Source organism: Corythoichthys intestinalis, chromosome 21, assembly GCF_030265065.1.
Source record: "Corythoichthys intestinalis isolate RoL2023-P3 chromosome 21, ASM3026506v1, whole genome shotgun sequence".
NCBI lineage: Eukaryota > Metazoa > Chordata > Actinopteri > Syngnathiformes > Syngnathidae > Corythoichthys > Corythoichthys intestinalis.
Genome location: NC_080415.1, coordinates 11,372,431 through 11,398,471, shown reverse-complemented (window position 1 = coordinate 11,398,471; position 26,041 = coordinate 11,372,431). Strand labels below are relative to the sequence as shown.

Here is a 26,041-nt window from a genome sequence, read left to right as displayed (position 1 = left end):
TTTCTTTTAAAGAGGAGTGCAAGAGGAGAAACGTCTTTTTCAGTCTTGTCTGTGTTTCCGCCATATACAAGTTAAAAATAGCCTTGTGAGACATTCATAGCAAAGTTAAATGAAAGTTCATATAATTAAAAAATAATAATAATAATAATCGAGACGTTCAGAAATTATTATAAACTATGCAATTTTTTTGACGATGCCTATCAAAAGAATTGGAATGGAGAATCGTTTGGAACCGGATGCGAAACGTGGAATCGGAACAGGAACAGTTCAAATTCAAACGATGCCCAACCCTCCCTGTACCCCAAAATGACTTATCTTCCTTCACAGCTGTCAATGTCAGGCAAACAATCTGTGTGTATAGTTCTGGCACTGGGGAGGCTATACAGAACTGTCTCCATTCACGGCCAGACTGCACCACAGATAGAGCAGCATGTGGCATTAGACAATGGCAGTGAGTCAACACTGTACATGCTGGCAGACAATTGTAAATAAGCAGCAATGCTCTATCCATAACAATGGGGTGAAATCTAGACTCCAAGTTTACTACAGGACGGTGATCTACTGTAAACATTTGCATGGTGTCCGGAAACACAATACATGTGGACATATGAAGCAATGCAATGAGCCAGGCAAAAAACGTGAGCTCTTAAGGTATTCTCCTAAACACATTCCCCACTCGGGTGTCAAAGAAAAGCTCATTGAACAAACAGCTACTTGCAAAGAAACTTTTACTTTCTTGGGTTACTTCTTATATTACTCCTGTAATCAAAGCTTCATCTTAAGCTCATCTAAAGTAAAATAACACATACAGGGAGCACGGCAAGGTTATGTTTATCGCATAAGCCACTATTGAAAATCCGCTTAGGCCTTCAGGTGGTGTTCTAACGTTCTGGACTCCATAAAATAGCAGATTTTTTATGGGAAATTTGTTTTTAAAAATAAATTTTAGAAATGCTGATGTCAGCACACCACCTAAAAAGGATAAATATGCTTGCATTCATGTACATTTGACCCGACACCTCACTTCCCAGACACACACACCTGCAAACCCACTACTCTGAGCAAACAAACACATTAACCTGCAGATACAGAGCGCTACTTCAGCCATCCAAAAAGCAGTGTCCAGCTACAACAACATTGCCCTCTGAAGGTCACTAGAAAGTACTAGTAAATGCTGCCTTTGTGCTTCCCACAGGGGATGGGTGCCGGCCCTCGGCGCATGGTTTTTAGTACAGGCCCCACATCGTACCTCTGCGGCACGGGCTGAGATTGTGGCTGAGAAGGAGTGAGTGGAAGGGGTCAGAGAGGCCAGTATGCACCTGCAGGCTTTAATAAGGTGTGAAAACCTACTGTAGGGGGAGGATTGCGATAGAAAGATATTGCATTGCTCGAAAAAGGACATCAATCTGTCACTTCTAGGGTCCGTTCAATTTGCTCTCTTCAGGGCATCTATGAAAGCACGTTGAAACTAGTTACCATTTCAACACAGTTGTCAATTCTATGAGTGCTCAGAAATGGCATACAGGAGTGGAGGGTAATAGTGTGACAAACATAAGACTAACGTAATAAGTGAGTCATCCAGTGAGTCTGCTGTATTACATTACTAATGAAAAAATTGCATGTACTAGTACTGTATTTTCTTACAAGTCGCAACTTGTTGTGAAATGACAATAAAGGCCATTCGGATTCAGATTTCAGAATTTTTGACATTAGGCTTAATCTTCGAGTTAGCAGGGGTTTAATTAGTTGGTGGAGTTGATTTCAACAAATTTTGTGCACTTTGTCATATAGAGTGGGGCAAATAAAGTATTTAGTCAACCACTAATTGTGCAAGTTCTCCCACTTGAAAATATTAGAGAGACCTGTAATTGTCAACATGGGTGAACCTCAGCCATGAGAAAAGAAAATTGAAAATCACATTGTTTGATTTTTAAATAATTTATTTGCAAATCATGGTGGAAAATAAGTATTTGGTCAATACCAAATGTTCATCTCAATACTTGGTTATGTAAACTTTGTTGGCAATAACGGAGGCCAAACGTTTCCTGTAACTCTTCACAAGTTTTTCACACACTGTTGCTGGTATTTTGGCCCATTCCTCCGTGCAGATCTCCTCTAGAGCAGTGACGTTTTGGGGCTGTAGTTGGGCAACATGGACTTTCAACTCCCTCCAAAGATTTTTTTATGGGTTTGAGATCTGGAGACTGGCTAGGCCACTCCAGGACACTCCTTTGTTGCCCTGGCTGTGTGTTTGGGATCATTGTCATGCTGAAAGACCCAGTCACGTCTCGTCTTCAATGCCCTTGCTAATGGAAGGAGATTTTAACTCAAAATATCTCGATACATGGCCCCATTCATTCTTTCCTTTACACAGATCAGTCGTCTTAGTCCCTTTGCAGAAAAACAGCCCCAAAGCATAATGTTTCCACCCCCATGCTTCACAGTGGGTGTGGTGTTCTTCGGATGCAATTCAGTATTCTTTCTCCTCCAAACACGAGAACCTGTGTTTCTACCAAAAAGTTGTATTTTGGTTCCATCTGACCATAACGCATTCTCCCAGTCCTCTTCTGGATCATCCAAATGCTCTCTAGCAAACCGCAGACGGGCCTGAACGTGTACTTTCTTCAGCAGGGGGACACGTCTGGCAGTGCAGGATTTGAGTCCCTGGCGGCGCATTGTGTTACTGGCCTTTGTTACTATGGTCCCAGCTCTCTGTAGGTCATTCATTAGGTCCCCCCGTGTGGTTCTGGGATTTATGCTCACCGTTCTTGTTATTATTTTGACACCACGGGGTGAGATCTTGCATCAAGCCCCAGATCGAGGGAGATTATCAGTGGTCTTGCATGTCTTCTATTTTGTAATAATTGCTCCCACAGTTGATTTCTTTACACCAAGCGTTTTACCTATTGCAGATTCAGTCTTCCCAGCCTGGTGCAGGTCTACAATTTTGTCTCTGGTGTTCTTCGACAGCTCTTTGGTCTTGGACATAGTGGAGTTTGGAGTGTGACTGACTGACTGAGTTGTGGACAGGTGTCTTTTATACCGATAATGAGTTAAACAGGTGCCATTAATATAGGTAACGAGTGGAGCCTTGTTAGACCTCTTTGACAGCCAGAAATCTTGCTTGTTTGTAGGTGACCAAAAAAGTCAAACAATGTGATTTTCTGTTTTTCGTTTTTCGCACATTTTGTCTCTCATGGTTGAGGTTTACCCATGTTGACAATTACAGGCCTCTCTAATCTTTTCAAGTAGAAGAACTTGCACAATTGGTGGTTGACTAAATACTTATTTGCCCCACTGTATATTCCTTCATTGTGCTTCTTAGGCCGGTGCACCTTATACTCAATACTAAAATAGTACCTTTCAAAAGGTATGCGTCAAAAGCTGTGTAACTGCTTTGAATTACAGCTTTCTGATATCTTAGGGGTACTAAATGAAGTGGCTGGTGACAGTAACTGTACCATACAATCTAAACACATCAAATTACAGCTGAATAAACACACGCAAACGTGCGGATTGAAGTGACTTGAAATGAAAAACTGGTTCCACGTACAGTATGTATCAAATGCCAGTCTGACAGGATAGTTAATAGACAAGGGAGTTGGAACGAAACACACACCTTGACATAGAGAGCTTTATGAAAGTGGTAATGGCCTCCTATGAATTAGCTATTTGACATCCAATAAGATAATAGTGCAATATGAGTCGAAGTTAGTGGCTTTATTAGTTTATTTCACCCTTGACAGTCCTTCCTCTTTCTACCAAGTGCAGTACACATATCATCTGTTCTTTCAACTGGCACTGAGCCTTCCAATGAAATGCATCACTGAGCTTGCCCACACAGGCATTGTGTGTTTTCGCGTGTGTGTCTGCGCAATCCAATGTGACTACATCCTCTGTGCGTCACGATCCAAAGGTTTTCACCATCATACACATAGTGGGGCAGTCCTCGGCTCTGTTGCCTTAGACGTGCTACGCCCTGTGTGTCGTAATCGTGATAACAAATGTGAAATCCTTATTGACTCAGTGCACTGCAGGAAGATTCTGATCTCGTTTTCTGTCAGATATCACACAGTCAGAGTAAGAGAGGAAAGCAGGTACTCGGTGGAAAACATTTGGTTGCATGAATAGCTCTGTTTGTGGTTGAATGTTTTCTGAATTCACGACAGTGAAGACTACATTCATCCTCGGGGATACACGCCAAGAACAAACTGCTACATGCGAAAACCCGCCATATAAAGAGGCCAAAGAAGTAAAGTTTTTCATACAGTAGTGTGAGTTCTTTCACAGACCTAAAATGTGTTAACCAGTGTTGTCACAGATTACTTGAAAAAGTAATTTAATTACTGATTACGCCTCAAAACAGTAATGTAGTTACTTTACTGATTACTTCATTATCAAAGTAACTAAGTTACTTAAAAAGTAATCTATCAGTTACTTTTTACCCATTTTTCTCCCTTTGCCGCCTCAACATAAGAATGACAACAGAAAAATGTCATCACATGTAATTGACTTTCCGATGATTGAATTTAAAGGGGAATATCAGAATTTTGCGCTAGATTGGGCCACTCCGGAGCCCTAAAACTAACAAATATCTGACAAACTGTTGGAATTTGTTGAAATCAACTCCATTGACCAATCTAACCCCGCTAACTCTAAGATTAAGCCTATTGTTAAAAACTTCTGAATTTCGGGTGATGGTTAACAGCATATCAGTGCCAATGTAAAACCATGCAAACTGACGGCACAATAATCAACAACACACAAGTGGATTGTACAGTGTAATAAACACAAAGGTGGTGGCGGGCGAGGATGCGCGGGCACAACCCGAAAGTACTCCTCTCAACACACACGCGGTCAATTTGGCCACAAAACATGGCGGCAACTAAGCACTTTACACTCAGTTGGACAAATCCCACAGATGCTAAACAAACACATCACTTCACGGCATGAATGTGCAACACGCATATGTTGTAAACAAAGCTTGCCAACTTGGAGCGATGACTGCCCGTCGTTGCTACGGCAAAGCTACGAAACCGCCGCGCATGTAGGGGGTCCAACCTTTTGCTGATACCATCCAGAATGAAGGAAAAATACTCATCTTCATTAATGGATATCCACAGATCAACATTCCCTCGCAACTTCTCAATACTCGGCGCAAATGTCCACCCGCCTCATTCCCACAACACTTGACGCGAGACCAAAACAGGAAATAGCTAAGAGGTTGTCATGGAAACACGTACCAGGAACCTTTTATTTTAGCATTTTCTACTCAAAATGCTCTTCGTACATGACTACAATATTCTTCATTCTACATTCGTTATGAGGCAATGACAAAATAGTAACGCAGAGACACTAAGGAAACTAATTTCAATCAGATTACTGGTGTAGAAAAATGAACGCGTTAGATTTCTCGTTACTGAAAAAAGTAATCAGATTACAGTAACGCGTTACTAACTAACGCGTTCCTGACAACACTGGTGTTAACCCTATTGGAACAATTTTCAAACACAACAATTTTTTTTGTTTCTTTTAATTGGAATTACAATTCTTTAAAAAAAAATGTGTGTAAAGTGAGGCTGCACGAACGCCAGTGATCAGAGCAAGAGAGAGAGAGAGAGAGAGAGTTCACTGCTTCACTCAGGTTGGGTTGCTGAATCAATAATATTACGTTTATACATAAGTGTCGAAAGAAAGCTTGTCGTTTGTGTTGTTAGATTCAGTGTTCCTCCGTCAGAGGTGAGTAAATGAAGTCAATTGTAATGTTTATATTATTTGCTGATGAGACGTGACTACTTAGCAGGGAGCGCTAAACTAGATAGCGATTATGCTAATAATCTGCTAATCAGTGTCTTAAGTGTCCGTTTTTATTGTGTTTTAGTGAAGTATATTAGCACTTGAGTTATTGTTAAAAGTAAAGTTCCCTCATTTCATTTTAACCACACACATAAACCCACTCATATAACATTTAGTCTCCTTTGAATTCAATGGATTGTACAACCCCTAGCAAAAAGTATGGAATCACCAGTCTGGGACGAGCACTCACTCAGACATTTTATCATGTAACAATGTATCATGCAACAAACTTAGATAAAAAGCTTGAAAATATAATGAATTAGTTCAAAAGTGCAACTCTTTAGCATTCAGAAACACTAAAAGAAATGAATATAAACATTGTGGTGGTCAGTAAATGTTAATTTTATAGAGCAAGTGCAGGGAAATATAAATGGAATCACTCCATTCTGAAGAAAAAAATATGGAATCATGAGAACCAAACAAAGAAATAACAATCAAAACACATCTCTAGTATTTAGTAGCACCACCTCTGGCTTTTATGACAGCTTGCAGTCTCTGAGGCATGGACATGATGAGTATTCTTCATCAATTTGGTGCCAACTCACTTTGATTGCAGTTTACAGATCATCCTTGCAGGTCAGAGCCTTGCTGTGAACCATTTTTTTCCATTTCCACCACAGGTTATCAATAGGGTTGAGATCTGGGCTATTTGCAAAACATGACATTGACTGGATGAGTCTTTCTCCAAGGAATGCTTTAACAGTTTTAGCTCTGTGGCATGATGCATTGTCATCTTGGAAAATGACAAACATATTTTCAATTGAAGGGATAAGAAAGCTGTCTAAAATTTCAATGTTTATTGAAGATTTAACAATAGCCATCTCCCTAGTGCCTTTGCTAACATGCATTCTCATATCATCAAGGACTGGGGGAATTTTGGATGTCTTCTTCAGGCACTCATCTTTGTAAATATCACTGGAACAGCACCAAACAAAAGTTCCAGCATCACCACCTTGTCAAGAGTCAAGAATCTGCATTGGACAAGGTGATGATGCTGGATGGAGTTAAGGTGACAGTAAAAATGTTTTTTGTTTTTTTTTAAATTTCCATTTACTTTTAATATTATTATTCCAATTTGTATTTATAATTCATTGCTAAGTGTAATTGCTATCAATAATTGTACCTCCAGTATTTAGCATATGTTTTTGGGCTGTCAAACAAATTAATTGAATTATAATATATTCTTATGTCAAAGTCCCGCTCGACATATAGTACAACCATTTTGACTTACAAACCTGGTCCTGGAATAAATCAAATTCGTATGTAGAAGTACCACTGTATTTTAAAATGTGTGTTTGAATAAGTTGTTTAAAGAAAACTGTTTGAAAATGGTATTCTAAATGATATTTTCCACCGCTCGGACAGAGCACGACAATGCCAGCGATAAACAGGTTCACTGTAAAAGTTCCAAGAAGAAAATGACTTCTGATTTTGACTCCCGAATAAAGAACTGTTCACATAACATGATTTAAGTTTCAGGGAGCGAATAAGACAAGTAAATTGTGCATTCATATTTTTTAAAGGGCAGTCACGGTGCACGTAATATTGTGGGTGTGTTGACTTGCCAACTGTCCATTAGCCATTTCATTCATGCAGCCAAACAGCAGTTGATCAAAACGACATTTGCACAAATTGAAGATTTGGCAAATTGAACACTCCCAAGTTGTCATTACAGTGTATTTAAATTTGAACAAAACCTTAATGGATTTGATAACTAATTAGAAGGAAAAAGATATCGTTTACAATTCTGCACTGCTTCTGCTGATGTTTGAGTGTGAACTGAAAGGCAAACTGCTCATTATGCATCACATGAGCACAGAGCAAATACTGTGCGAATGTCTAGACAGTCCAACAGACTCATCAAATAGCTTTAAAACGTTTAAATAATCTCTTTAACGCTATCAGTGGGGGAAACGCTCAGTGTGTCCCCTCTATTCTCAATTTTCATTCTTCGCGAAACAAATAGTTGCATCTACCATTCTTCTCATACTGATGGCAAATCTCCATATTAAAAAAAGATGCTTGAAAAGGGCAAGGAGAAAGGCTGGGAGGGTGTGGATTATATTATTCTCTTCTTCGGCTCACATTTTCGATCCCTTTATACCTGCTGCTTTTCAGAGACGGATGGCAATTCCCTGCAGAATCCATTCACGCCCTACTGCACAGGAAGATTTTTATTGTTCATCCACGACAATATGATTTCAAGCGCACACTACAATGGGCTTTACTCTCATGGGCCACATCTTCATTTACACCTGCTTGGTCAATACAAATGTAGAAGAAAATGTTCAGGTTTGAGTGACAGTGTTAAAATGATGTGATCCGTCAATACAGGTAGTTCTCGGATTACGAACGAGTTCTATTCCTACACTGTCGACGTGACCCGAATTTCCGTGTAAATCGGAATGAACCTTTTAAGTACCCCTAAATCTCAAAATAACTATCCAAACAGTCCAAAGGTATTGTCTTTTGTGATGGAGGATACACGGCCCTCTGGTGGAAGCGTTGGGTCTGGACTAGGAGTGGGAACCTCTTGGTACCTCACGATACGATACGATTTGCGATACAAAGTTCCCGATAACGATGATCTGACGATATGGCAATACAACGATTATTGATACATTTGTCAGGAAATCATTCTAGGTGTTCAACATACAACTAATAAACAGAAAAACAAGCTTCTGCTGTGAATTGGAATGAGTTTATCACTAGTATACGTCCAATCCATTTGAACATCTATGGCTGTCATTGGCAGTCAATGCCAGGCAATGAGGTAATTTTGGGCCATTTAAGGTCATTTACCTGTTGATTTTCAGTTGCTTCCTGTTGATTTGGGGGTATTTTATGGGTCACTTCCTGTTTATTTTGATTTAAAGAACAGGAAATGACCTTGGAATCACCTAAATGAATAGGCAGTGACTCAAACACGACAGGAAATGGCCTGTAAACGAACAGCAAGTGACCTGTAAATGCCTCGAAAATCGGACAGAAGGACTGCGAATGCTCTGGTTTCGAATGAACGAACGTTCCCAGTCTAAATGGATTGGGCGTCGAGCACCGTCAATGGCAGCCTTAGAGTTAACTGAGATGCTCTTATGGTGGAAGAATTTGATAGCAACTTGTTGGTTCCTTTTTTCTTTTTTAAAAACACTGACACCTTTTTAAAACGATATTTCGATTCTTAGCAGGAGCATAACAATAACCTTTTGGGATACAAAGGACCACGATATATCACCATTTCGATATTTTGTCACACCCCTCCTCTGGACTGTCACCTTGTATGACTGAGAAGCAGACTCAGACATCTGACATGACTCAGACGTCTGACATGGATAAAAAATAGCTGCGCTCTGGTCTGGCCCACATCAGGCTGTAAGTTGTTTCAGTTAATATATGTTTGTGTATGCATCTGTATTAAAGTTTACAACTACAGTTTGTGGAGTTACGCGTGAGCAATTTGCTATGAGAATTGTAAATAAGTTCGCATTCGTAGCATTTAAGTTAGCTGACTGAAAATGGCTTCACAACAACAAGGCAGGGGTAAAAGAAGGTGTAGAATACCAGTAGAAGAGCATCCAGTCCTCGGGAGGCAAGTAGTAGCAGTAAATTATGCCGAGTCTGAAGATTTCCCCCAAATCCCCAGAAAGAGAATTTGGGGAAAAAAAGGATTTGATCAGCAATCTCAGTGATCCTCTCCAAGAAGGTAATACAATGAAAAGATATTGCCATTTATCATGAATATATCAACAATCTAGTCATATCAGATCAAATTTAAGTCCTCCAGACCTACCTTCAAAAGAGTGACCCTCAATGCTGAATTAATAGCGTCTTCTATTATTTCCCATGCAAAAAATGACAAAAAAATGTTTTCTCTTTGTAAGCTGCTAAAATCCATTATAAACCTAGAAATTCATCAATAGATTATTACATTTTTTTATTTTACTTTTATATGACATTATTTTACTTTTATATGATACTCAGTTGTGAATTTGACAATACAGTGTCAAAATGGCTATTCATAAACAATAGAATACAGGTATGTAGTCCCCGGGTTACGAATGAGTTCCATTCATACGCTGGTGACGTAACCTGAATTTCCACGTAAATCAGAATTACCCTTTATGTACCCCTAAATCTCAAAATAACTATCCAAAAATTCCAAAAGTATTTTATTTTGTTTAATGATGCAAGATACACTGCCCTCTGGTGGCAGTGTTGAGTCTGGCTAGACTGTCGTCTTGTATGACTGAGGAACAGACTTGTCTAACATGGATAAAGGACAGCTGCGCTCTGGTTTGTCCCACATAAGGCTGTAAGTTGTTTCAGCTAATATATGCATGTGTATGTTTATGTAATTAAGTTTACAGCTACAGTTTGTCGAGTTATGTGTGAGCGATTTGCTATGAAAATTCTAAATACGTTAGCATTTAATAGTTGTATTGAGTTCATTTTGTCTACACTTATAGATCAGTTGAATTTTTCTTTCATCCCAAATGAAGGCGGGAGTAGTCGCCGAAACATGTCAGGTAAATAAAACAACCTAAAACAATTGTCTGGATAAAAGAAAAATTCAAATAACGTTAGCATTTAAGCTAGCGGGCTTTTGTTTGGCAAATTAGGCTAATTTAATCTACTAAATTTACATAATTATCAGATTAGATAGACGTTTGAACACCGATTGTTTTGTGTCAAGTGTTTTATAGTGAAAATGTGTGTCATTTTGAACATACGTGCACAGATGTGTGTTGCAGCTTTACAAATTGTCAAAAGTGAAGGAAATAAAAATCTTCAAAAAGCACAATCGCCTTGTTTGCTGTCTATAAAGCTAAACAACTTCACGTTTAGTGAGGACAGAACATATTAATAAAGTGAAGTAAAAAATATGATACTGTGAGGTAATATAAGGTTCTGTTTATGCGACCAAAAAAAGGAAAACTGGAGACATAATGGTGTAATATAATGGAAAATATTGTCTATAAAAGTTGTAAAGCAATTAAAAAAAATGAAATGAATGAAATAAACAAAAAAAAATTATAATGGGTCATAATGGGTCAAAATTATTTTTCGAACAGATCATGTGACTATTGTAATGCTATGAGCAAATCGTATCTGCATGTTCGATTAGTAATATCTGCTCGTCACGGCACACGGAAGTTAGAGATACGCGGTGAGCTCGAGACAGCTGATAAAAAGCCCTCCAGTGGACAGTTAATGTTGATGATGCCTCTCTTCTGTTCTGTAACTAAAGATCCGTCAGTCAACCCTTTCAGTAAGTTGTCTTATTCAAGAAACCCACAAAGTAACACAGCTAGCACCTTAGTTGGTCAATTGCTTTGCTTAGGCAAAACCACCTGAGGAATGAAGAGGCAAGATGGATATACGTAATTTTTTCAAACCTAAGCTTTCAAAAGCCACAACAACTACTGAGCAAGAACCAAGGATTAAAAATGTGGACCATGAAAAGCCAAAGAGCACCGCCAAAATGTTGAGCGCCCCACAAAAGATGCTAATTGTACAACAAATTTTGCACCCTTATAAAATGTTGCTCCCAAAGCGGCTTTAGCGGTTAATAAGGCCTCTTTTACATTCAATTGGAATCTCAATGTTATCCACAGGTGCTAAAAAAACAAGTAACATTGTAAACATACATGTTCCACACGAATATGGCGTAAATTATTGCTTAACTACACGGGAAGTCGTAAACAGTGAAAGAGTTGCCTGCAGTTGTCGTGTGCAGCTAACGTGTCCGATGAGAACTTTTCTACATGTCAGTCCATGATCAAACATAAGTAAATATTAATATCATATAAAGAAAGTTTCTAGTGTTTACTTTGTATCCGCTACATTCACAGCCATTTTTAACACAAAGTTGCAATTTCTAATGTGAGGCAAAATTTGACACAACACCTGTTAAGACCAGTGGGCGTATCGTATTCAGTGGATGACGATCTTGGCGAAAAGTTTAGCTGTCCTAAGCAGCCCGATTTAGAATTCCCCTCAAAAATGATGGAAAACAAAAATATTTTCAACTTATTTTTATAATTAGTCTTGGAAGTTAATTTTATTGCCGAAATTGTGTTTCGGATTCATCGACATGTTATGCCACTCCTGCCCCAAAAGTCAGACTCGTTACTGGTCGTAACCTGGGAGCTATCTGTAGTTACTTTTTGAAAGTTGCAATATGTATTTATCTTCCGTGCAGCTTATTCCCACGTGGGTTTAAGAGAATAAATTAAGAATACATAAAAATTCCCACGCACACATAAATTGTCGACCCTCAGCTCATAAGTTAGCGCTACAAGATTTTGCAATAAAAGGCTCACGTTAACGCCCATCATACAATATGGCGATACAACATTTATCGATAATTGGGTGAGGAAATCATGGTAGGATATTCCAAAAAGAGCTAAAACATAAAAACAAGCTGTGTTCATTCTTCTGCTACAAATTGGAATTAGTTTATCACTAGTAGAGGTCCAATCCGAATGAAGATTCATTCGCTACCATCCCTCCCACTTCAAACGGATTGGAGTTCTATGGCTGTCAGTGGCAGCCAATGACAGGCGATGAGGTAATTTTGGGGCATTTCATGTCATTTCATGTTAGTTTTCGTTCACTTCCTTATCCTTTGAGGCATTTCCGGGTCACTTCCTGTTTAATTTCTCAAATAGAAGGTTGCGACCCTGGGGAACATAAATTTTGCCGTATTACAATGAAGTGTAATTGCACATCCACTCAGTGGGTGACAGTGGTGCTCTCATTTTCAGAGTGTGTGCAGTATTTTTGCACCAAACAAGAGCACACAGCAAAGAGCAAGAGCTATGAAGTTCATTGAACATATTTCGTCACCAGTGGTTGTTTCAGTGACAACATGAAAAATTATTTGACAGGGATGTTGGAGATGTCTCCTGAAGCTAAGACGAGGAAATACGACAAAGTATAAGTAGCATTTGGCTTCACTTTTAATAGAATAGGAGGCAATGACAGACCCGTCTGTTTACTGTGTCTAACAATGATGTCAGCGGACAGCATGAAGCCAAATCAATTAAGACGTCACTTGAAGACAATAGGCTCCAATTACATAGATAATCTGCTTGATTATTTTTTTCAGCTAAAACGTGCTGAATATTGCCAAAAATCGTCCTGCTTTTTGAGTGCTACATCAGTAAACCAGCGAGCACTGTTAGCATCTAATAAGGCGGCATACTAATAATAAGGCTCAGTGCAAAATAACCCTACAGCATGACAAAGGAGCTAATACTGCATGCAGCACTAGACATGGTCTCGGTCATGCTGGATGATACAAGTGCTGCAAAAACTAAAACTGTCCCTCTGTCCAATGACACTTTCATTTTTTGTTGTATTAATGTATACTGTATATTTTTGGTCTAATTGTTTGGCATATTGTCCTCTATCTGTACTGTCATTTTCCATTATCAAAAGATCATAACACGTACCTTGAGTTTATGTTTACAGTGGATGTGACTTTTTTTTATTCAGGTAAATTGAACCAATGTGAATGAAGTTATACTTTATTATAAGTTGACCTTTATTACTTTTGACCTTTATTACTTTTCTTCTTTAATATTAACAAGGATGCAATGGAATGCAGACGTCCTCAAATGAATAGGAAGTGACTCAAAATCAACAGGGAGTAACCTGTAAATAGGGTTGGGCATCGAGTATCAATGGGATCCAGTTCCAACACTCCGATTCTCCCGGAATAGTACGAATTTTTAAATTTTGATTCCATGTTTTGATGCACTGACCACCGAGCAGAAAAAAATTGCTCCCGCGTGTGTTTGCACATTGCAACTTGATTACAACCATGGACACGGTGCGGCGGTGCTCAAAAGTTTGGCCCAACTTTACCAAAAAAACCAGACCTGTCAGCTCAGTGCAACATTTGCAACACAACTAAATCATGTAGTGCTGCAACGATTAATCGATTAACTCGAGTATTCGATTAGAAAAAAATAATCAAATTAAATTTTGTTGCCTCGAGTATTCGCTTAATTAAAGTGGCGTTGTAATGTTTTATTTTGAAAGTGTTTACGTTTAGTTTATTGATTAGGGTGGATACATTGCCCTCTGGTCTGCCTCATTTTACATGGCTGAATCCAACTGCTCCCTGTTAAGACCAACGTAAGCTAGGTTTTTCTTTGGGCTAATGTTTTTCAATGCATTTGTAATTTACTTTATATGTATATTTAGCTGTATTTTGGGGGAATATGAGTGAACCATTTGCTAAGAGCATTGGAGAAAAAAAAGTTAGCATTTTATAGCATTTAAGCTAGCGGACTTTTGCCATGTAAGTTAGCCAATTGTTCTTTTGTTGTACATAGATCCTCATTTATTTGTTTTTAATACCGTTTGAGGCTCAGCTCAGGTATTTTAATTTTTCATTTTCCGATTACTCGATTATTCGAACTAACTAGTACAGCGATTAATCGACTACTAAAATAATCGATAGCTGCAGCCCTAATATCATGCAAAAGTGGCTGCACAATCAATATGATTAAACATCTCAGGCTTCATGGAATACAAGTGTCGAGTGCCAAGTGCATAGCTGAGTGCCGTGTATTTGACACGCTGCACCGTCAGAACCAGGTAAGTAAAACAATAAATTACATCTGTCTTCATAAGCAGTAGAGGATGGATGGATGGATGGATGGATGGATGGATGGATGGATGGATGGATGGATGGATGGATGGATGGATGGATGGATGGATGGATGGATGGATGGATGGATGGATGGATGGATGGATGGATGGATGGATGGATGGATGGATGGATGGATGGATGGATGGATGGATGGATGGATGGATGGATGGATGGATGGATGGATGGATGGATGGATGGATGGATGGATGGATGGATGGATGAAATAGTACGAGAATAAGTCGTATTATTATGTCGGGCTACAGTAGATATCACTTGTATATAAAAAGAGATGCGAAATGAAAACTTCCCGCTGTTAGTAAACAGCCGCCATCTGTAAACTCCTCAGTCTATATTACCTATAGAAGCGGCTATGTTCGTTACGTAACTCGTTGCAGCCTCCGTTCAAATCAACAGTATTAAAAGATCATAAAATCATAATCAATAGAAGAATTTATCCTAATGCTTCGTCGTAGCTCCCAGCTAAGCTTGAGCCTGCCCTTTTTTTTTTTTTTTTTTTGGTGGGGGGGGCTGCCTCTAAAAATAATCTGAATCGAGAATCGTTCAGAACCGGAATCGAAACGTGGAATCAGAACCGGAATTGTTCAATTTCAAACGATGCCCAACCCTACCTGTAAATGCCCTAAAATAAACAGGAAGTGACCTGTAAATGCCCACAAAACACTGGCTGTAAATGCTCTGGTTTCAGTGTCATCGAAGGCACTAGACTCCAATTCAGTCAAAATAAATTGGATGTCTAGCACCTTCGATGGCAGCCAGTGAACTAACATCAACACTATTCGAATGGAAGTTTTTGGTAGGAACTTGTTGATTCCTTTTCACTTTTAAACAGTGAACCATTTTTAAAACGATATAGGTATTCTTCATGTATATATTACCTATTCAATGTATTGTCACACCCCTTATTTTGACTGTCTCTTTACTATGTCATGATATTCCTTGGTACTTGCACACAAATTGCAACTCAAGTCTGTATTTACACATTCTTAAAGATTACGCCATAGGAATGTGAGCCTCACTGAAATACTAACATTTGTATATTACATCATCAGTCCCATAAGTTGCTTAAAAGACAAGAGTGTGTCCAATCCATCACTCTATGCATGAAAGCTTCACGACATTTTGTGAATTCTAACAAGATTGCCACATAAAACTGAAGTAAAACCTGATTTTATTCGCTCACAAGAGTCTCACAACCCTTCTGAGTGGGGTGATTGAAATGTAGGAAAGAAGCCCTTTATCCATTTACCTATTTAGCATTCCAGTCCTTTACTCTGATGAGAGCAGTTTTTAAAAATCATAACCATTCTCTAGCACCTAAATCTTCTAGTGTGTTGTCCGCTTGTGTGTCCATCAATCACACTACTCCTCATTATGGTCTTCGGTGAATTAAATTTTGTCTCATCTGTCTAGTTTATGACGCAGTATGCAATAAAAGAAAACGGCCAACACAAAGCAATTAGGTACCGTGTTAAGTCCACCTGAATACAACTCTTATGGCAACTTTTTTCCAGTAACAATTACAGGTCGACCGATATGGGATTTTCATATGCTAATATCTAAAAAAGATATTTAAGCTGATTTACTTTTTTAAAAAAAGCACATAGATTATGAAAGGCAATTTTAAAAAAATGCTTCAACAGCTTCAAATTTTCAATGACCTAAGACCAATGCTGTTAATCTTACTTTTAAAAATTAATTAATTACAGTTACAAATTACTTCTCCCAAAAAGTAATCGAGTTAGTGACTCAGTTACCTGAATGTAAGAGTAATTAGTTACTTGGCAAAGTAACAGGTGTTACTTTTCAAAGTTTTTTTTTTCCATTCCAAAAAACAAAAACATAGGTCACACTACGTTAAGTTCAAAGGGTTTTTGGCACAATTGGCCCTAGCACAATTCTTTACCCTAAACTTAACTAGACACAGGGGTATTGCGGATATTGCTAGATAGAAACCTTTGCTATGTTTGAAAGTCATTTAATGTTTTGAATCAACCATTAAGTTGTTAAAATTGCTCCCGTTATTGCATTAGTTCCCTTAGGTCTACTTTCGACATGTGAAAGTTTTAAAATTGTTTCATCATTTAAAGATGGATTCAACTTAGGATTTTGCCGATTTAGGAGTATTTTAGATAAAAAGTTACTTAGGTTTGCTAGGAAGGTTCTCTCCAACAGAGCCTTTCTGAGAAGTCTACTCGTTTAAGATGGGGTCTGTTTACCAACACCGGCAGTCTGTCATTTAGCATCTAGTTCATATACAGTGTATCACAAAAGTACAGTAAGTACACCCCTCGCATTTCTGCAGATGTTTCAGCATTTTCATTTTCATGGGACAACACTGACAAAATGACACTTTGACACAATGAAAAGTAGTCTGTGTGCAGCTTATATAATAGAGTTAATTTATTTTCCCCTCAAAATAACTCCAAATTTTAATCCATTAATATCTAAACCCCTGGCAACAAAAGTGAGTACACCACATGGAAACTATGTACATCCCTAAATGTCCAAATTGAGTAATGCTTGTCATTTTCCCTCCAAAATGACATGTGGCTCTTACAGGAGTGCGGTCAGCATTGCTGCAGAGATTGAAGAGGTGGGGGGGTCAGCCTGTTAGTGCTCAGACCATGCGCCGCACTCTACATCAAATTGGTGTGCATGGCTGTCACCTCAGGAGGAAGGCTCTTCTAAAGAAGGTACACAAGAAAGCCCGCAAACAGTTTGCTGAGGACATGTCAACAAAGCACATGGATTACTGGAACCATGTCCTATGGTCTGATGAGATAAATATCTGCAGAAATGTGAAGGGTGTACTCACTTTTGTGATACACTGTACATGTGATATCTAGCGTAGCATCATGTGGGTGTAGTTTGTAGGCTTTCGCCTACAGTCAGGCATTATTGGAGCCAAATAGCCTAGCATCGCGTTTGCAACGGCGTCACAACTCCCTCTTTCCCACTCCCGCTCTTCTCTCTCTCCGTGTCTCGCATACTTTTCTCGCGTCATTCAACCAACGTGGTAACGCAAAGTAACGCACGCCTTTACATCCTCAGTAACAGTAACGGGGTTGCAATGATAAGAAATGTAATTAATTAGATTAGTCACTACTGAAAAAAATAACGCCGTTAGTAACGCCGTTATACTTTAACGCCGTTCATAACAACACTGGCTGAGACTTAAAGGAATAATTTGGTCTAATGCTACAAACCAACAAACGCGGCTCTTCTTTTATTGATTATACACAGTTTAAGAGGATGCTCGCCATGCTACAGCGCATGCTCACACGAATGCTACGCTAACGCTACGAGTTACATTTAGAGTGTATGGATCACCCAGTAAACTCCTTAAAAGGCTAAACCAACACTACTCTTTATCCTCTTATGCAAGATTTAAAAAATACTATATTTACAAAACAGGCAAACCTGTGCTGCCTTCAAGCTGTTCTAATGTCAGTCAGCGGCGGCCACAGTTGCCCACACAGATGCCTGATCTAAATGCTTTTTTTTTTTTTTTTTTTTTTTTTTTTTTTTTTTTTTTTTAGCTTTTTTGTTGTTGATGTTGTTGTTGTTTTGGTTACTGTAATTTTCAGACTAAAAGCAGCTACTTTTTTCCCCTCATTTTGAGTCTTGTGGCTAATAGTCCAGTGCGGCTCATTTTTTTATTTATTTGGGTTGATAGGTAACACTTTGTTTGACATTGGTGTCATAAGACTACTATCAGACCTTCATCATTATAACATGACACTGTCTAACATGGGTACTAGTGAATGTATATGACAGATGTCATTATGTGTCATCCGGCAAATTATGTCACTAACTCCATTTCTGTCCTGCTTGAATCTTTTACATCCTTTCAAAAATGAGATAATTTGCATGATGACCCAAAATGACATTTGTCATAAGCATTCATTAATGCTCATGGGAGTGTCATGTCATAATTATGATGGCCTTATGACAGCTTTATAGCGCCACTGTCAAATAAAGTGTTACCAGATACTATAACTAGCAATTAATGAAACAAGTGAAACAGTAACTGCAGAAATAATTAGCACAGAACATGTTTTCAGATTGTTATTTACATCTTTAACGCTGCATTGCATGCTAGGAGGCATGTTGGGCGAAAACAGCGTTGACAGCCGGTGGCAAAAGAGTTTGACCGTCTCCTCAGGGGAGCAGTGATGGCCAAATGAAGCTTCTTGAAGCAATGAATAGTGGTTCATTTGGTCTGACAGTCTTATGATGCCGCTGTCAAATAAAGTGTGACCGATTAATCGATTTTGGTGTAAATATCCCATATTACAGTGAGGACAGCTGCGGCTTATAGTCCAGTGCGGCTTATCTATTAACAAATGCAGTTTTCATGTCAAATTTGGTGGGTAGCGACTTAAAGTCAGGTGCGCCTTGCAGTCTGAAAATTATGGTAATCACCAGATGGCTGATATTGGGAAAAATGTCCATATATCGCCCAGATATATCGGCCGCCCTCTCGTAACAATAACATACAGAGCTGGAGTCTAGCCCAATAGACTTTCAGTAGGGAGGGTATCAGTTAAAGGCAGTTGTGGAGCATATATTAGACAAATAACTGTTTAGACTCAGTCACACCTTTGGACAATTTATACCCTTCAATTACTCTATGTTGAATGTTACAGTTAACCTTGGCTATTTGCAGGGGGTATTGGAAATAGTACAAATCTGCAAGTACTCATTCCCCCAACCCTTAAAAAAGCCTGCCACAAGTCCCGATTCTTATCCAAACGAATGTCCTCAATTGACATAGTTCCTTGCGACCAAGCTATCACTATATATCAAATAGCATTCTTTTTCCAAAAATAAAACTCAAATAATTACAACATATAGTATTTCCTTGACATGCTCAGTGTCGTTAATAACAACGTAAATAACGACGTTTCAAACAGCGTTTTTTTGTTTTTTGTTTGTTTGTTTTAATAGTGAATAAACTAATTCATTACTTTTACTATCTTTGCAACGCCGTTACCATCACTGAGGATGTTAAGGGGCGGGTTACTACAATTTGGTTGAATAAAGCGCGAGTCTGATTTTGTCGCACATGTTCTGCTTTTTGTGCAGTTGGCCTAACATTCAGTTTCAGAGATTTGCACTGGTTAATGGTCAGTTTACATTTGTGTTTCCTTAGCAGACTAATATATTTGATCCAAATAAATACCAAATGTTCTAAAATACTGTATAAAGTAGGGTTGTTCCGATGTTATTTTGCTCCCGATCTGATCGTTTCAGTTTGAGTATCTGCCAATCCCAATATTTCCCGATCCGATTGCTTTTTTTTGCTCCCGATTCAATTCCAATCATTCCCGGTAATTTTTCCCGATCATATACATTTTGGCAATGCATTAAGAAAAAAATGAATAAAACTCGGACGAATATATACATTCAACATACAGTACATAAGTACTGTATTTGTTTATTATGACAATAAATCCTCAAGATGGCATTTACATTATTAACATTTTTTCTGTGAGAGGGATCCACGGATGGAAAGACTTTGTATATTGTGACTAAATATTACCATCTAGTGTATTTGTTGAGCCTTCAGTAAATGATGCTGTAGCCATGCCCCAATGCATGATGGGAAGTGGAACCATGATTGTGCGTAGTGCTACCAACTGATATATCTTCTCTGAGTTGGGAAATAAAATAAGGTGTTAAGAAAAAGATCAATTGCTACCTTGCTTCCCCACATTGCATCCCATGACATTTCTAATCGTAGGGAGAGGGATTGTAAGGCTTTAGCCAATTACAACAAGCCTCCAAAGCCTGCCAAAATTCACTCTACTCATTTTATGCTGCCTTTTATCTCTCTATATAGGTAAAATGGCACCAATACAGATTGAGCGCGACAATGCGTGAGTGGGTCGTGCAATGCATGCGTTAATTGCGTTAAATATTTAAACGTGATACATTTTTTTAAAAACTTATTACCGCCGTTATCGGGATAAATTTGATAACCCTACCTTAAGCCTAAACTAAAGACTCTGGATGAGTGTAACATATTATGTCTGTAACGTTAAATACAATTAGAAAACGATTTAATTAAAAAATAAATATATATTAAAAAAAGGTATGGCCGATATTTTTTTGCTGATTGTGATACTTAGAAAATGACGTGATTGGACCCGATCGATCGATCGATCGATCGGGACATCTCTAGTATATAGTGTTATTGTCCAATCAATTAATATAAACATATTTGATGTGAAACATGTTCTAGAATATATAATGTACTAACGTGTAGAAGATGAAAAGTAACATCAGTTACTTTGCTGAGTAACTAAGTACTCTTACAATGAGGTAACTGAGTTACTAAGTAATTTGTAACTGTAACTAAAGATTACCAACACTGGCTATGCCACAGGATGGTGCCATATTATAGCTTTCGCCTAAGCATAAGAACAGGGAAATCGATTCGTTTTCCTCGAACAATGAAGGATTCCCCCCAAAAAATCTGCAGACAGGTCTGTTTGAAAATGCTTAACATAGACAAACAACCATGAACTATGACATTCACTCATGGACAGTTTCATTTAACATAAAATGCATGTTACTGGGTATAAGTGAAAACACCCAGACTAAAACACCACAAGCAGAGGGAGAACATGCAAACTCTTCTTAAGAAAACCTAAGCTGAGAATCCTTCCCCAAAACATGCGAACCACCAGACCAAAACCTAAATAATCAATTCCACTCCACTTTGTGGAGTGCGGTACCATGAACAGGCAGACATTTGGTGGATTAGGGTGAGTCAAACTAGGGCGTAAGGAGGGATCAGTGGTGAGAAGACAGTCTTCTGTGCTTGTGTTTATTCAGCATGTTTGCTGTATGACGCTTGCTGCAGACGGCAAGAGAATTCACACTCTCCCGTTAAATAGTCCCTACAGCAGGGAGTGAGTGCTCAGCCGCCCGTGCATTTTTGCACGAGATTACTGTGGAGAGTCGTTATGATTGAAGAACTTGCTGAACTTAAGTACAATCATTATTCCTCCCATAGTCTTCAAGCCTCCTATATTAAATACACCCACCAGTCGCAACTCTGAGATCCCTGGCACACTCTAATGAGATGCAAGCGTTGAGTCTTCTTTTACAAATAATCCGCAGTTTCAATTTGCACTGTGAGGGAACATATTATTATTGTGCTTGTAGTTAGCATTTGTTCCTCACGAGTAGATGTTAGAATAATCAAAACTGCTTATTTGCTACTTATTTGTTTATTTATTAGCGTTAACACTTTATTTCATGACTGCGTCATAAGACTGCCATAAGATAATGATTATGACATGACACTGTCATGGGCATTAATGAATGCTTATGACGGATGTCATCCAGTATCATCCAGCAAATTATGTCACTAATTCCAGCTTGGATCTTTTATATCCATTCAAAAGTGAGATAATTTGCCGGATGACACAAAATGACATCTGTCCAAGCATTTATTAATGCTCATGGCAGTGTCGTGTCATAATTATGATGGTCTTATGACAGTTTTATGGCGCAACTGTCAAATAAAGTGTTACCAAATACCATAGCTAGCAATTAATGAAACAACTGGAACAGTAACTGAAGAAATCATTAGCACAGAATACGAATTTTCATCATTATTTACATCAGTAGCACTGCAATGCATGCTTAGAGGCATGTTGGATGACAACAGTGTTGACAGCAGGTGGCAGCAAAGGTTGACTGTCTCCCCCCAGGGAGCAGTGACAGCCAAATGAATGGTGGTCTTAAACAGTCTTATGATGCCACTGTCGAAACAAGTTTTACAGATTTATCTTTTGGTGTAAATATCTGATAATACAGAGAGGACAGCTGCAGCTTATCCATGTACAAATGCCATTTTCGCGTCAAATTTGGTGGGTCGCAGCTTATAGTCAGGTGTGCCTTATAGTCCGAAAATTACGGTACTCTTATTCCGCTACTTTGGTCTACACTAGAGTCATTACATATGTCCTCTTTATTCGACATGTTAAGATTTTACTTTTTTGCTCGAGATGCCCACAGTGACTTTATGACTCCATTATACCAATCAGACGTAACAATACAGTCACATGACCACACACACAAGCTTGTAGTCGGAAGTCTTATGATCATGCCTGTTCAATCGCGTGGAGTCTTTTAAACGCTTTTAAAAATAAATGATTTCACGCTGAGCACTGCAGGATTTCACGGATTTTAACTTCCCACCCACTTTTTATTTGGCACCGATAGACGAAGGGAAACCGGAGATATGATCGTTTAAATTTCATGGTAGTTGGTTTTCCCCACTAGAGGGCACTCATACTCTGTGGACGGGTGAGGGTTTCATTTCTGTTGATTTTTCTTGTTTTGTGATTTTTTTTGGGGGGGGGGGGGGGGGGGGGGGGGGGGACGGCAATATGGTCATGCAATAAGTTATAGTAGAGTTAATACATTCGTACAGATGACTTTGTGCTGAGAAAAAAAATACCTTTTAAAAAAAAATTAAAAAATCAGGCACAATAAGCAGTTCTTTGAGTATTGGTTTCACTGAATACTTGTTCTTGAGAGAATTTTTTGGGATGACAACTTTTACTTGAGTAATATCGTATGTAACGCTACTCTTAAGTCAAATTTCTGACTACTCTACCCACTTGTATATGGAATCACGGGAGCGCCAAAATTAAATAAATGAATATATAAATATAAAGCGATATAAATGAATAAATAAAAATATATTTTGTCATTGACTTTTACTTTTTTTCATATAAAAACACAAACGGGAAAAAAGGCATTTTTTTCTTTTCCTTTGCCTTTTTCATTTCCATTTCGCTTGTCATTGTCTATGCTTTTGCATGAGCTTTTACCAAAGGGAATGGTCTGTCAATCAAATGGCGTTGGGAGGGACTTTCCAAACAGGAATAGTGGTCAATAGCTGACTAGTCCTAGTTTACCTAAAGGAAAGTGACGTCTCAGCGCAATGGGGCAGGGAGGGGGGCGTCTATCACATTTTTGATTCATCATTTATATGGAGAGATACGGAAAAATCCTTTTCACAACTGCATAGAGAAGCAGCTGGCAGGCTGGATGGGTCGCTTCAGCCAACTACCCTGTCACTAAGACAATCAAATAGGATGCCGTCAATAACTAAACCTTTCCTGCATGGAAAGTCCCACCCGACACCATTTGATTGCCAGACCATTCAATTCGGAAAAACCAAAGGCAAAAGCAAAGGCAAAGACAATGACAAGCGAAATAGAAAAGGCAAAGGAATAGAAAAAAATAATTGCCATTGATTTTTCCGTTTGGCATTTTCAATGACAAAATGGAAAGGCCAGTGACAAAATATACTTTTATATTTTCCATTTCTTTATTTATTTATTCATTTATTTACAGTGATCCCTCGTTTTTCATAATAATAAAAAAATCTGCGAAGTAGAGGCGGAGCTTATTTACATTTTTAAAAATGTGTGTGTTCAATGAATTTATTCAGATTTAGCATTGGAAATAGACACATATATGTTTTCCCCCCAAACTATAATTTTTAAAAAATCATTTTTAAACACTTCAAATGTTATAAATATGACACATTTTAAACATGTAACTGTCCAACCGAATTATTTTTAAACAAACAATGAAATGCTTCATTGAGTGAGTCCACTAAAATCAGCTCAAGCTGCTGAGAGCACTTACACACACAATGAGTTGCTACAGCACACCACCGCTAGTGTTTAACAAGCTAAACAACTAGGCTCCTTTGAAGGCAGCGCTGCCAAGCTTCTCTGACAAGATCAGAGATTTAATGCCTGTCACTCATCGTTAACTAACAAGCAAACTGCATCTGCCCTGGTTAGTAAGAAAAGCAGCCGGAGGGAGGGTGACAGGCTTTATGTGATCAGATCATCTCTATAAAATACTGTATTTATTTATTTTTAATTGAAATAAAATCTGCGATATTTTTTTATTCATTGATTCTTTTTTCTTTTGGGGGGGGGGACTCCGGGGGGGACTCCCATCATTCCATACCTCTGAGAGCAACATTGTTATAATCATCCAACAATTAGAATGTTTTAAATGAGATTAAACAAAGAGAATTTCATGGATTTCCCCTAAGAGATTTACAGTAAACAGCTACATTGTTCCGATTTCCTCAAGACACACACCCCATTCCATCTATTATTTTAGATTGCCTCTGACATTTCATCACTTCACATATTGCAATAGGAAAACTTTGTTTCAAAGAAGCGGTGAAGCATAACAATATAACATTGTCCACAATGACTACAACACAATTTCCTCAAACTGAAACGAAATGAAAATACATTCATTGGCCATCATATTGTCTCCGATTACTGCAAAGTGGCAACTTGATGGATCATAACAATATGCAGTGCTGAGTGGCAACTTGCTGGATAATAACAATATGCAGTGTGATCCCCTGGAAAATTAGAACAGCTCTAGAATTTCAGCGTTTATGTGGTCATTCAAGATGAGACATGATTATTGAAACACTGACTTGAAGAAATTAGATGGCAAAATAGACTGTGGAAAAAAAAAAAAAGTGTTTACGTTATGTTTAGGGTTGTTCCGATCATGTTTTTCTGCTCCCGATCCGATCCCGATCGTTTTAGTTTGAGTATCTGTCGATCCCGATATTTCCCGATCCGATTGCTTTTTTTTGCTCCCGATTCAATTCCAATCATTCCCGATAATTTTTCCCGATCATATACATTTTGGCAATGCATTAAGAAAAAAATGAATAAAACTTGGACGAATATATATATTCAACATACAGTACATAAGTACTGTATTTTTTTATTATGAAAATAAATCCTCAAGATGGCATTTACTGTACATTATTAACATTCTTTCTGTGAGAGGGATCCACGAATAGAAAGACTTGAAGAAAGGCTCCAAAGGCTGCCAAAATTCACTCTACTCATTTTGCCGCTGCCTTTTATCTCTCTATATAGGTAAAACGGTGTCATTACAGATTGAGCGTGACAATGAGTGAGAGGGTCGTGCAGCGCATATATTAATAGCGTTAAATATTTTAACGTGACACATTTTTAAATAAAATAATTGCCACCATTATCGGGATATTTTTGATAACCCTACCTTAAGCCTAAATTAAAGACTCTGCATGAGTGTAACATATTATGTCTGTAACGTTAAGTACAATTAGAAAACGATTTAATTAAAATATATATAGTATATATTAAAAAAAGGCATGGTTGATATTTTTTTGCCGATTCCGATACTTTGAAAATGACGTGATCGGACCCGATCGATCGGGATGCACATCTCTAGTTATGTTACATTACTATGGCAAAACCTATTCAGTTTTATTGTATTTGCAGCATTTAGCAAACTTTTTTTACGTCAGCCTCAAGAGGAACTCTCCAACCTGCAGGGTTTTAAAACACTTCAGGGGACTTATTTTACCAACATCAGACGTTGTCTCATTGATTGGAGCCATAAAGTTTCAAAATGAGGACGCTTGCTATGGGT

The 26,041-nt window shown here is 38.3% G+C and overlaps 1 protein-coding gene across 2 annotated transcripts in view; it reads right to left on the bottom strand.

Annotated features, from left to right (window-relative positions):
* baiap2l1a (BAR/IMD domain containing adaptor protein 2 like 1a) overlaps positions 1 to 26,041 on the bottom strand; it is a 96,594-nt gene that overhangs the window by 51,284 nt on the left and 19,269 nt on the right. The window lies entirely within an intron of this gene.